Source organism: Peromyscus californicus, unplaced genomic scaffold, assembly GCF_007827085.1.
Source record: "Peromyscus californicus insignis strain IS unplaced genomic scaffold, ASM782708v3 Scaffold_1__1_contigs__length_55948999, whole genome shotgun sequence".
Lineage (NCBI taxonomy): Eukaryota > Metazoa > Chordata > Mammalia > Rodentia > Cricetidae > Peromyscus > Peromyscus californicus.
In genome coordinates this window covers 54,951,017-54,963,938 of record NW_026294492.1, presented here as the reverse complement: position 1 = coordinate 54,963,938, position 12,922 = coordinate 54,951,017, and the positions used below count along the sequence as shown (strand labels likewise).

Below are 12,922 nucleotides of genomic sequence, written 5' to 3'. Positions count from 1 at the left end.
CGCTGCTCTTGCAGAGGACATAGTTTCAGTTCCCAGAGCCCACATGGCAGCTCACAACCATCCTTAGCTGCAGTTCAAGGGGACCTGACACCCCCTCCTGACATCTGTGGGCAGCAGGCACACGTGTGGTACACATACACATGCAGCCAAACACTCATAAACATAAATTAAAAATAAATAAATCTGAAAAATAATAATAAAAACAGGAGGCATAGTTAGAAATAATAATAGCCAGGCATAGTGGCCTATATCTTTAATCTCAGCACTTGGGAGGCAGAGGCAGGCAGAACTCTGTGAGTTCGAGGCCAGCCTGGACTACAGAGTAAGTTCCAGGTCAGCCAGGGCTACACAGAGAAACCCTGTCTTGAAAAACCAAACTAACTAACTAACTAAATAAATAAATAAAAATCTTTTAAAATAGCAGTAATGTTGATAATTTTAAAACTTGGGTCTGGAGAGATGGCTCAGCGGTTAAGAGCACTGGCTGCTCTTCCAGAGGTCCTGAGTTCAATTTTCAGCAACCACATGGTGACTCACAACCATCTGTAATGAGATCTGGTGCCCTCTTCTGACAAGCAGAGGAACATGCAGACATAAATAAATCTTTAAAAAAAAAAAAAAAAAAAAAGGCTTTGAAACTCGAGTAGCATGTACAAAGCCCAGGGCTTATTCCTACGTACCACACAAACTAAAACCAGACTCATATCAGTGCACTTGGAGACTTGGTTCAAGAGCCCAGGTTTAGCCACACAAACCCTGATTCAAGAAGAGTGCACAGAGCCCTCATGTAAGTGCACACGTGGGCAGGAGGCAGGCCGGGGTGCAGCCCACACTGAAGCCCTAGGAGCAGCAGGGACCACACAGGTGAAATGCCCAGCCACCATCCCTCACGACAGCAAGGAAATCTGACTCTCTCCCAAACTAGGCTCATTTGGTAACAAGGGCAAACATGGACTGACCCGTGAGTTCACAGAGAGCCACTGGACCCAATGGTATGATCTCGAAACAGAAAGTTCCAGAATAAGCCAGGCAGTGGTGGCACACACCTTTAATCCCAGCACTGGGAAGGCAGAGGCAGGCAGATCTCTGTGAGTTCGAGGCCAGCCTGGGCTACAGAGCGAGATCCAGGACAGGAACCAAAACTGCACAGAGAAACCCTGTCTTGAAAAAAACAAAAAAAACAACAAAAAAAGTAAGTTCCAGAATAAATGGTCTGGCGCTGAGAGCAGGTGGCCCTGGGTGTTGCCTCTTAACATACAGGTCCCAGAGACCAGGGCTTCATGCAGGGAGTGCTGTGCCGAGCCGCAGCCATCAAGCGTTCCTGCACAGCAGGAACCAGCACTTAGACCCTGGGGGACGGACGTCCGCGTTCCACATGCGCACGGCTGAGGTCGGAAGGCTGTGCTCCCTCTACACCACTCAAGTCTCCACAGAAGCAGCCCATGGCACCGTCCTCAGCCCGGCCCACAGCCAATGCACTGCGTTACCTACCACCTTGGCCCAGGGCACGAGGCTGACCATGAGAGAGCCGGGTACTCTCCTCCCCATAGCTTTACTCTGGCCAAGGACTCCAGTCTGGCCCAGCCAGTCCACCCTGACCCCTTTCCCAATGGTCCCCAAAACCCCAACCCCACATCCCTTTCTTGGCCTCTGTAGAGGTCCAGCCTCGCTGTGGGAGAGGCCGTGTCCTTAAGGACAGGAGCCTCTCAGGACAGGCATGGTACCCAGAGAATACTCCCCATACCCCACGTCCCGAGCCATGGTACTCAGGCATACACCAGGAGACAAGGCCAACACCCATTCCCAGGAGCCCAGTGTGCCTGCTTCCTCCCCAAGGTCCAGATGGGTCCACTTCCTCCCCTGGGCTGCCCTTGCTCTCAGGGACAGTTAACACGGGTATCCCCAAGGTCTCAGAGTTTCTCGTAAACCACAGACTTGACCTAGGACCGCAGTGGCTCTGGAGAGCCAGGGTGAGAGTAGGGCCTTCCTTTCCTAGGTCCTGGCCTGCCTCCCACTCTGTGACTGCTAGAAGCACGGTGGGGTGGGGGTGGGGGGCCTTGTCTCAATCACAGGCTAGTGCCCGTGGCCGCAGGATCAAGTGTCTGGCGAGCGTCCCACACTCAGGGACCTGAACCTATTCCCCAGCCTTGGGGCAGATCCCAGCACATCAGTGATGTGGGCCGGCACCACGGCTCAGCCAGCAAAGGCGCTTGCCGCCAACCTGGTGACCTGAGTTTCGTCCCCAGGACCCACGTGGCTGAATGAGAGAGCCAGCTCTCACAGGCTGTCTTCTGATCTACATGCACACTGTGGTGCACACAACCACCCCCCACCCCAACCCCACCAAAAATAAATGAATGTAAAAAATAAATAAGTAATTTGGGCCGTCAAAAATAGAGCCGGCCAGGCCGGGAGTGGTGGTGCACACCTTTAATCCCAGCACTCAGGAGGCAGAGGCAGGCGGATCTCTGTGAGTTCGAGACCAGCCTGGGCTACAGAGCGAGATCCAGGACAGACTCCAAAGCTACACAGAGAAACCCTGTCTCAAAAAACCAAAAAACCAAAACCAAAAAAAAAAAAGGGCTGGAGAGATGGCTCAGAGGTTAAGAGCACTGGCTGCTCTTCCTGATGACCTGAGTTCAATTCCCAGCAACCACATGGTAGTTCACAACCATCTGTAATGAGATCTGGTGCCCTCTTCTGACCCGCAGGGACACATGCAGACAGAACACTATGTATAATAAATTAATAAATCTTAAATAGAGCCAGCCAGACCTCCACCTCGACTGGTAGGGCTCCCCAGAGATCTTACTGGGTGGCACACAGGGAATTCAGGCTGACCTCTCCCTACCACAAGGGGTGGGGTGGGCATAGGACCATGGCCCTCCACTGCTCTGCACCCCGGGGTATGTGGCTAGGTCTGAAGAGGTCAGAGCCTCTCTACCCTGCCTGTAGGAGTGGTCACCACCTGGGAGGAGGGCAGGACTCAGCCCTGAAGGGCACAGGTAGGCACCTAGTACCTTGTCTGGAGAAAGGGTCTTTGAACACACAATAGATACAGTTTGGTGACAATCCCAAGCCCAGAGTCCTGGCCTTGGAGACGGTGCTGTGTGAGACTGAGGCATCAGTTTCTCAGGACAGGGCTGGGGTTCCAGGACTCTCCATTCCTGTGGCTTGGAAAGCTCTGCGCTCTGGGAAACTCACAGGGCATCTGAGCTGTGATGGAGGCAGCCCTGACCTTCACTGACTTCCCAGCCTGGCCCGGACCATGTCCTTGGGCTTTCCGAGTTCCCTGAGGGCCCTGGCACACAACGATGCGGAAGCCAATGACAGGCAGAGGCCACAGCCAGCCTAACCCCGGGTCCTTCTGGATGTGGGCACAGGGTCACTAGCAGGCTGGTGGGAGGAGCCACATGTGTATAATGGGGACAGGGTGCTTAGGGAGTAAGCAGGAGGCGGGGGTCTGCATATGGACTGTACCTCAGGTTTACAGTTCTGACCCCTCAGCCACTAGCTGGCCTGCAGGACCCTCAGCCCAGGATGCCCCTCCATCAACCTCATGTGGTGACCCCTCAGAGAAAAGTGTGGGGGCTGGACTTGGCCCTAAAGCCCTGACTTGCAGCTGCACTCCCATCCTGGGGAACAGTGGTCACAGGGCCACCACAGCCCTTTCCCAGTGTTACTCAAGAGGTCACAGTATGGGGGCTCAACACAACACCTTCATCTCCAATGGAATGGCCCACCCTTGCCTTCCAGAACCTTCTGAAGGACAGGGATAGGCAGGAGGGAACATTAGAAGACCAGAGTGCCAGATTTAGGGAGGAGCTTGGAGTGGACGTCTGAACTGCCCACCCTCTCTTGCAACACTTCCTGGTCTGGCCCGACAGAGGCCTGGCTGGACAGAGGCCTTGCCCACGGGACTGGATGCTGGGATGGGGTGACAGCTGTGTGCTCAGGGGCGGGGGTGGGGTGCTCAGGCTAGAGACCCTCTAGCCCTTGGCAGAGCTGGCCACAAGAACGCCCATGCTAAGAAGGCACAGTGGTGGTGGCGCACTCCTTTAATCCCAACACTGGGAAGACAGAGACAGACAGGTCTCTGTGAGTTCGAGGCCAGCCTGGTCTACAGAGAGTTCCAGGACAGGCTCCAAAGATACAGAGAGATCTTGTCTCCAAAAACAAAACAAAAAACATAAAAAAGAAAGGAAAGAATGCCCATGCTGGAAGCAGCAGCCCAAGGTGTCCCAGGCCTGGTCGCAGTGTCTGGATCCCCTAAACTGGCTCTAACCTAGCCTCTCTGGCGAGGGCATGGGGAAATTCAAGGGCCCTAGTCTGACCCCACTGCTGGGGGCCATGGAGAACTCAGCTGGTCACCACAGGCTGGAGGGAAGCCCAGGAGGGACAGTGAGTAGGGAGAATGCCTTGTGCCTGTCTCTGAGACCTGACCCTGGGAGTGCAGGCCGGAGCACAGGAGCCACAGAGAACGACAGGGGCAGAGGGGTGTCGACAGGTGCGGGGGCGCAGGCTTAGCCATGGTGCGGTGCCCTCTGTTGTTTGGGACAGGGTCTCGACTAATGCAAGCAGGCCTTGACCTCATCCTCCTGGGGTGGCCGGTGTACATCACCACACCTGGCTCTCAGTTAGTGCCCTGTGGATGCTGCGACCACCAGGAGGAAAACGGCACCGGAGGAGTCAGCTCCAGACACCAGGTCCCATGGGTGCCGTCAGGGCTGTGTCCCAGCCCTTGTATGTCTACGGGCAGCACAGAGGGGGTCTCTACCACCGCTCACTTGCTGCCATGCCCACCCCAAGCTCAGTGCTCCTTCGAGAACTCAAGTGGCGGCTGGGGACGGCCATCACTGGGCCAGTCATGTCCCAGTGGGCACCACTGTCCTCGGGTTCATTGGTCCAGCCCCAGTGCCAAAAACAACAGCTTCATCCCAGCATGAAGGTTACTCAACGTCCATAAGAAAATGGAGGCTAGCCCCAGCTTGGGGATGGGCTTCAGGGACAGGGGCAGAGCGTGTCTACGTAAGGGAGGCCCCTGCTCCACACTAGAGACTAGCAGGCTTGACGGACACTTCAGAAGCCCAAGGCATACTGTTTTCTCTCTACTACAGTGAGGATGTAATTCCAGCAGTATAAGGCAGGGGGCCTCCAGATAGGGGCCCGGGCCCTGGCCAGTTCCCACGGTGAAGGGGGACACAGGGTAGGCTCTAGGCTGGTGGGGAGGGAAGCCCCACCTCTGTAATGCTGTCAGTGGGTAGGACTGGAATCCAGAAGACTCCTGCTGTCCCCACTCCACAGCCAGCGGGGCAGCCAGTGTGCCCCAACTTGGGGTCTCAGATTTGCCCACAGCTGGTGGAAGAGAGAGGCCTCTGCCTGTGAGGACCCCAGGGACACCACGGCCACTCAGACACACCCAGGATGATTTTGGCCCTGAATTCACTCTGTCGCAGAACTCCAGAGTATACCACACCACACCAGATGGGTGCCGGAAAAGGAAGCCAGGACTATGTGTGTGTATGCCAGGCGAGCAAGCGCTCTAACCATTGAGTACAGCCTCTCACCCACGACTCTTGCCAAAAACTCACAGCTACAGTCCTGATTATGGAAGACAGCATGCCCACAGGGCTGGCTATTCTGATGGCTCTCTAGGCCAGACCTGAGATCCCAACTCCACCCAAGGTCAGACCCATGCCTTGAAATTGAGACCCTCAATGACCAGCAGGGCCCCACAGGCACAGTGGCAGATGCTGGGGTATCTGGAGCCCCACAGCTTCTCAGGGGCTCTGCCTGCCCTGCCTCCAGCAGAGGAAGCAGGTGGGCAGGGCACGCTGGGGAGGCCCAGGCATGGCAGGAGGGGGCAGGAGGAAGGAATGTGGCCCTGGGCATCCAGACAGGCTGGTTTTTCAGGAGAAGACTTGGATCAGAGTTTAGGGGTGGCAGCCCCTGACTATCTAGAGTGGGCGACACAGGATGTCACACCCAGCCCCTAATGTTGGGTGCTGCCAGCTTCCCACAAAGCCAGAGTAGAGATGTCAACTCTGGGACATCCCTAATGCCATCCCTGAGTCCTCAACCTCTACCTAGGTCTCAGAAGGCCAAGCTGCACAATCTAAGAGGACATCTCCCAGGGTCCAGGACACCTGTGCCCAGCCGACACCAGTAGGTTTCCGTAGCTGGCCTCTAGCCAGGCTCAGACAGGAACCCCGATGGCCAGGATACACGGGCTCAGATAATCCAATTCACAGCACTTGGGGTACACACAGAATCCTCACTGGCCCAACCCAGAACGTTCCGGATGCTCTTAACCATTTGTAATAGGCGCTCCCTGGTCCCCCCCAGGCAGATTGGATCCCCACAGCATCTACTCTCCAGAGCCCAAACTACTCCCTGCCCCTCTCCACCTGCAGCAGAGACCAGGGCGCGGGGGACACACTGCCCAGGAATGCAAGGCTTCTCTTGGCTTACCTCATGTTCAGAAGGCCACCCCGGGCTGCGGAACAGACAGGGCGCAGTTGGGGTGGGTAGCTGCTATCCTGGCACCAGGGCCACTGTGTGGGGCAGGGACTTTCTCTCTGACCCGCTGGCACTCCTGGTAAGTCACCCCACCCTGGTCACGATGAGTCACCACCACAAAGACCTAGACCTGCTGCCCTCCTAGGACCCTCAACCTGCCCTGTATCTGCAGCCTTTGACCCCCATGGGTGGGGAGACTTCCTCGAGGATTTGTGCTGTCACTTTTGAAATGAAGCAGGACCTTGGCCATCCCAGCCACTGTCCCTTTCAGTTTCATTCTGTGCCGGGTTCCCATCGGGAACTGGACTATGCTGTCTTGATGAGGGACCTCTAAGTCCCCTTATCTCAGAGCGGCAGCGCGTGGACATGGGCAAGTCTGCAGGCAGCAGCCTACAAGTGCATCCTGGGGACCCAGCAGGGACTGGGGACAGGAGATGGGGAGGAGGGTGGACACCCACTTAAGGACAAGCCAGACACAGGCAGATCTGAAGCCACCGAGGAGCGATATGTCCGACCCACTGTCCACCTCCTTTCTGGTCAATGTGGGCACATGGTGGCCAAGCCAATCTTCCCCTAGCACACAGGATATCTCTGCTGTCCCCAGACCCTCTCATAGACCAGGGGCACCCACCCTGGACACACAGCTGACACTAGTGTCGGCACTCAGCCCCTCCCAGAAGCCCAGGTCCCCACCATGGCATCTGCTTCGGGCTCCAGGAAGCTGCCTTCTCAAGACCAGGACAAGGCTCTCAATCACTCTCCAGTGTCCCAGATGTGAACTGGTGAGGAGTTAGACCTACGGCCACTCTCGAGCTTGCAGTCCACCCGTGGGCTTCTGAGGCGCGCGGCCAGCCTAACTCTGGGAAACAGTGCCCATGTGTCAAGTTCATCTGCGGAGCTTGCGACGCACTGGGACTCAGGACATCCTGTCATACAAGTATCACAGCTATCTGGCTCCAGAACATCCCATGACCCCCAAAGGAAGACCTCTCCCTATTAGTAGTCACCTCCCCCTTACCTCCCTGCCCCAGGTCCTACCAATCCTCCTTCTGTCTCTAGATTCGCCTGTTCTGGACACTTCCCACCAGAGGGAACGTGTGGCCTTCGGTGTCTGGGGCTCTGAACACGATGTCCTTGAGGTCCCTCTACACTGTCCTAAGCACTGGGTGCATTCAGCACAAAGATGACAGTCTCAGCTGGAGTCCTGGCTCTATCATCCCCCGAGCCACAACCAAAGGAGGTGCCCACCCCTCCCAAGGACTGGAAGCAGGGTAACCAGAGAGGTGGTGCCACTGTCCACAACAGTACCGGAGGAAGTCAGCTCCTCACCCCAAGCCCTTGTAGGGGGGCAGACTCGGCACTCTGGAGGGGGCACCCCCCAGCTGAGAGTGTGCAGAAGACAGTCCAGGATGACCTGGGTGACCTTGTTCTCAGGCTGTGTCCCACACTGGCCACACCTACTCCCCATTATTCCCTCCCACCTTGTTACCACAGGACCCTTAGTGAACAGAGCTGCAGGCTGAGCACCACAAACAGCACACACATGTGAACCGAGTGGGAGGGACGGGGGCATGCAAACACACCCATGCACACAGCGCAGATCTGACTGAATTCTCACAGTCCAGTGTATCACACACAGCTCACACACACAGACACAGCCTAGGGGCCGTGTCGGAATGTGAGATGAGGGCCTTCCTTTACCCCTTCAAACCTCCCCATGCTCACAATTTCAGGTGGTGTCCCACACACATCCCAAGCAGGGAAGCAGCTAGTCTCACACTCACAGGGCCCTGGGGGAGGCAGCAGGGACAGTCGCCTCTTTATTGTCTCTGGCCCTGCTCGTGGGGCCCCGGCATGTCAGGCCAGGGCTGCATGGACAGGCATGTGAGCTGCAGTGTTACTCGGGCCAAGTGCGAGCTCTCAGCACCTCAGTTTCCCTCTTAGGCACCTGTACCCACTTCCCCTCAGGACTGCCCACTCCAGAGTTCAGCGAAACTGCTTCCGGCAGAGCCAGGCTGCTCACCCAGCTTCTCCCTAAAGGTGGGAGCACAGCAGAAACCGGCAGGATCAGCGGAGGGGCATGGAGGGGCCTCCCCACCACCATCACACGCAGGGCTGGGCCAGCAGGTCCCTGCCACTATCAGTCCCAACTGGAAAGGGCCTCAGCATCCATCTCCAGGAGCCAGCCCCTGGGAAAATCCAGGGCTGGGCCCAAGGACATTGGAGGATGGACAGGGGAGGAGGGGGACCAGCCAGGCCTCCCACGTACAGATTCCAGCCGCCTGCCGTTGAAACAGGTCCCTAGGAGGGCCAATCACAGGAGGGAAGGAAATGGACAGGCCCCTGTCAGCTGGCCTGGGTCTGAGTTAGGGGCCTCTCTGTAGTCACTAGGTTATGCCCCTTGTCCCTTCAACTGTCCCCAGTCCCACACGGCAGAGCTCTATGACAAGCCAGTCTCAATCATGCCAGACTCCTGGCAATGCTCCATCTAACAGGGGCTCACTGGGATCCCGACTCAGCCCAGCCCCTCAGGGCCCCTCCCCACATGGAAAAACTCACCACTGGCCGAACTGCCAGCAACTGTGCCACCCCCAAGGCCAGGCACCCCTCTCGCTCTCCACTCGCAGGGTACAGTAGTTGGCACCAGACAGCCAGGGCAGGAAGGCCGCTCCCGAGCAGGCGGGACCCACAGGCATTCCGGGAAGCAGAGCCCGGGGATGTCCCGGCCACTTGACACACTCATGCCTTTTTTTTTTTTAACTTTTCAGAGAGTTAATCATGACATCTCGAGAGACACCCTGAGGTCCTTGCCTCACCACCAAGCTAGTCCAGCCATGTCCTTGGGGTGGTGTCACCCAGTCTCCTCCGTCAGCTCCCTGGAGTCCTGCTCTCAACATTACTCCCATCACACTACCCCGACCCAAACAAGAGCAGGACATGAGGGACGTGCCCGGGGTCAGTGGTACTGCCATCCACACCGTGAGGAGGCTCCTCCTGGATAGCCGGGGGTCCTGGGAACCCCCACGGCTGGGGCCAGCATGGGAGGCAGGAAAGGACTAAGATACCCCATGGTGCTCCAGGGTCAAATATCACCAGAAAAAGCAAGGGGTCAAAAAGAACACGGAAAAACAACAGAAAAGTTAGAAGTCATGAGTGAGGCTGGGGTCAAGGGATCCCGGCGCAAGGTAGGGACTGGGGTTCACTCTCAGGACCGGGCACAAGGCAGGAGTCACAGGGGAGGCAGTGGTCAAGGTTCGCAGGGGGGCAACCAGGGTCTCGGAGGGCAGGGTCTGGGTGCACTAGGAGAAGGGGGTCCCCAGTGTGAGGTTAAAGTTCACCAGGCAAACGGGGGTCCCCAAGGGGAAGCTAAGGTTCCACGGTAGACAGAGGGTCCCGGGAGGCCGGGGTCAAGATTCAAGGCAGACTGTCCGTCGGGGATCGAGGTGCAGGGAGAAAGGGGTGCCCCCCAAGTCCAGGGTCAGGGCGGGGAGTGACGCCGTGGTCAGGATTCCCCGGGAAGGAAGGGCTCTCATGAGCGGGAATCGGGGTTCGCCCAAAGGACGGGGGTCAACGCCAGAGACGCGCCCTGGGGGTCGCAACAGGAGCCAGGGCTCCCAGGGAGAAGTGGGAGCGGGAGCGCGGGGTCCCCGGACCGGCCAAGGGGCTTGCCGGCCGGGGGCGGGGTCGGGGGGTCGCGGCCGGGGGCGGGGTCGGGGGTCGCGGCCGGGGGCGGGGTCGGGGGTCGCGGCCGGGGGCGGGGTCGGGGGTCGCGGCCGGGGGCGGGGTCGGGGGTCGCGGCCGGGGGCGGGGTCGGGGGTCGCGGCCGGGGGCGGGGTCAGGGGTCCGGCGGGGCTCGGGGTTCGGACTCGCGGGGCCAGAGAGAGCCTGAGGTCGGCGCGGAGGGCCGGGTCGGGGGTCGCGGCGAGGGTCAGAGGTCGCGGTGCCGCACTCGGCGGCGCGCTCGCCCCCCGCCCTGCAGCCCCAGAACGCCCGCGAAAACCCCGGAACCCGGGCCGGCCCGCGCGGGCCGCGTGGGGGTCGCGGAGGGGTCCCAGCGGAGTCTCGGGCCGGCGCCTCACCTCAGACCCGGTCGTGGAGCCCGCGGCGCCTCAGTTTCCCGGAGCCTCTCGGCGGCCGCCGCTCACTTCCGGGTTCTGGGCGCCATCTTGGCGGCGGCGCGCACTTCCGCTCCTGCGAGGGGGGCGCGGCCTCGGGGGCGGGGCTTCTTTGGGCCGGGGCGGGGCCTGGGTTCTGCAGGGAGCCGAACGCGGTCCCTGTTCCCCTGCCCCAGCCAATGGGTCCTCAGTTTCCCCTTGGGGCCTTCGCGCGTGCCCAGGAGTCCTGGCCTGGCCCGCGGGCAGCCTCAGACCCCACCAACCCCTCCAACCCTTGCAGTCTCCGGCTCCCTTAGAACCGTCTAGAACGAGCCGTTTGCGCTGTTTTCCAGACGAAGCCTCACTGTAGCCTTGGCTGGCTTAGAACTCACGAAGACCCGCCGGCCCCCGCCGCACAAGCGCGGGCCTTTGTTAAAGGCGCAGACCACCGTGCCCGGTCCAATCCCTTTCTCACCCCCACCTTACCTGTCGTTTGTCTCCCTTCTCGGTACAGACCAGCCTCGGGTATGGGCCTCAGCGCGGGTAAAGCCAGTGCGGCCACCATCCCCTTTCCCAGCCGGTATCACGAATTCAGACTCAGAGCTACCACCACCCAGAAGCCTCCCGTGACCTGCAACCCTGAGATTAGACTTGCCTGTAAATAAGTAATTTGATGAACTCTATGGATGCTGTTTTCTCTCCGTGTAGCCCAGGCTGGCCTCGAACTCACAGAACTCTACCTGCCTCTCTCCGGAGTGCTGGGATTAAAGGTGCACAACAGCCGGGCGGTGGTGGCGCACGCCTTTAATTCCAGCACTCGGGAGGCAGAGGGTTCGAGGCCAGCCTGGGCTACAGAGCGAGATCCAGGACAGGCTCCAAAACTACACAGAGAAACCCTGACTTGGGGGGAAAAAAGGTGCGCAACAAATGCCCACAGTGAGGACCTGGTTCTTTATTGTGCCCCCAGGAAACTCCCGTCTAGGGGAGAGAAAGCCAGGACCGTACACCCTCACACAGGTCCTGAGGGAAGGGGACGCAGGCAGGGGTCACTGCATAATGGGAAGGGGACTCCAAGAGATGGTATGGTGGAGGAAGGCTATAGAAACTGGGGTTTCGAAGTTTAAGAGTTCGTCACATAGACAAGAAGGAAGAAAGGCTGTCCAAAGACCTGGTGTAGTGGGTCGGGGAGACGGCTCAGTGGGTAAAGTGCTCGCCTCTCAAGCTTGGGGACCTGAGTTCAATCCCCAGCACCCACGTAAAACACCCAGGGGTGGCAGCAGCGCTGGGGAGGCAGAAGCAGGAGGGTCCCTAGAGCTCGAGGCAGAAGCAGGAGGGTCCTTAGAGCTTTCTGGCCAGCTGGCGCAGCCGGCAGATTCCGGGCAAATGAGGGACCATGTCTGAGAAAACAGTGCAGGCAGCCCCTGAGGAGCAGCTCTCAGGTTAACCTATACGCACCCGCACACCCGCACACCCGTGTGCACACGTACAGTCACCCATACAGGCACACACAGAATGAGGAGTCTCAGCGTCCGTTACCCACAGGGAGGCCTGGGTCTCGTACTCGCGAATCCAGCCCTCTCACCTTAGTCCTCCAAGACTGGTGTCACTTGCCTTTCCCAGGGGACATGGAGGCGAAGGTCTGTCCCGAAGTTGGGCCCAGCTCACCTAAAGAAAGGCATGGACCTCTGCCACGTCCACCAAGGGAAGCCACGAGGTCACTATGGGTAATCTCGCCTCAAATGGAGGCAGTTTGCCCAGGCCAGGGTGTATCCAACCCTGTCAGCCTGAAGGAATCCGCCAAGCTGGGGATGGCTAGGGAATTAGTCAGATTTGGGGATTTCCGAGGAATCATAGGAGTCAGCCGGAGACCAACAGCGGCTGGCTGTAAGTTCGTGATCCAGTTTTAGATGCAGCAGCATGGACTGCTGTGTGACTTCAAGAAAGTCAGCGAGCCCTCTGAGCGTCTGCTAGCAAGCAGATCATAACCCTAGCTAACTGCTCCGCTAGGTTGTTCAACTGACTACATTGACCAAGTGCTGATTTGTTGTTGTTTTGTTTTGTTTTTAGGTCTCCAGACAAGTCTCTGTGTAGCCCTGACTGTCCAGGAACTCCCTCCTATAAGCCAGGCTGGCCTTGAACTCACAGAGATCCGCCTGCCTCTGCCTCCGGAGTGCTGGGATTAAAGGCGTGCGCCACCACCCCAGGCTATGTTGATTCTTTTGTTTTGAGAAGGGCCCTTGCACCCGGCCAGCCATAAACTCAGAAAGCTGACCTTGAACTCATGATCCCCTGCCATCAACTTCCCAGAG

General features: G+C 58.4%; 1 protein-coding gene across 1 annotated transcript in view; it reads right to left on the bottom strand.

Annotated features, from left to right (window-relative positions):
• Sbno2 (strawberry notch homolog 2) overlaps window positions 1–10,708 on the bottom strand; it is a 46,642-nt gene extending 35,934 nt beyond the window's left edge. Inside the window, exon 1 of the mRNA XM_052747244.1 lies at window positions 10,599–10,708. The gene's annotated coding sequence lies outside the window, so the exon portion shown is untranslated. The remainder of the gene's footprint in view (window positions 1–10,598) is intronic.
• Window positions 10,709–12,922: the final 2,214 nt, after the last annotated feature.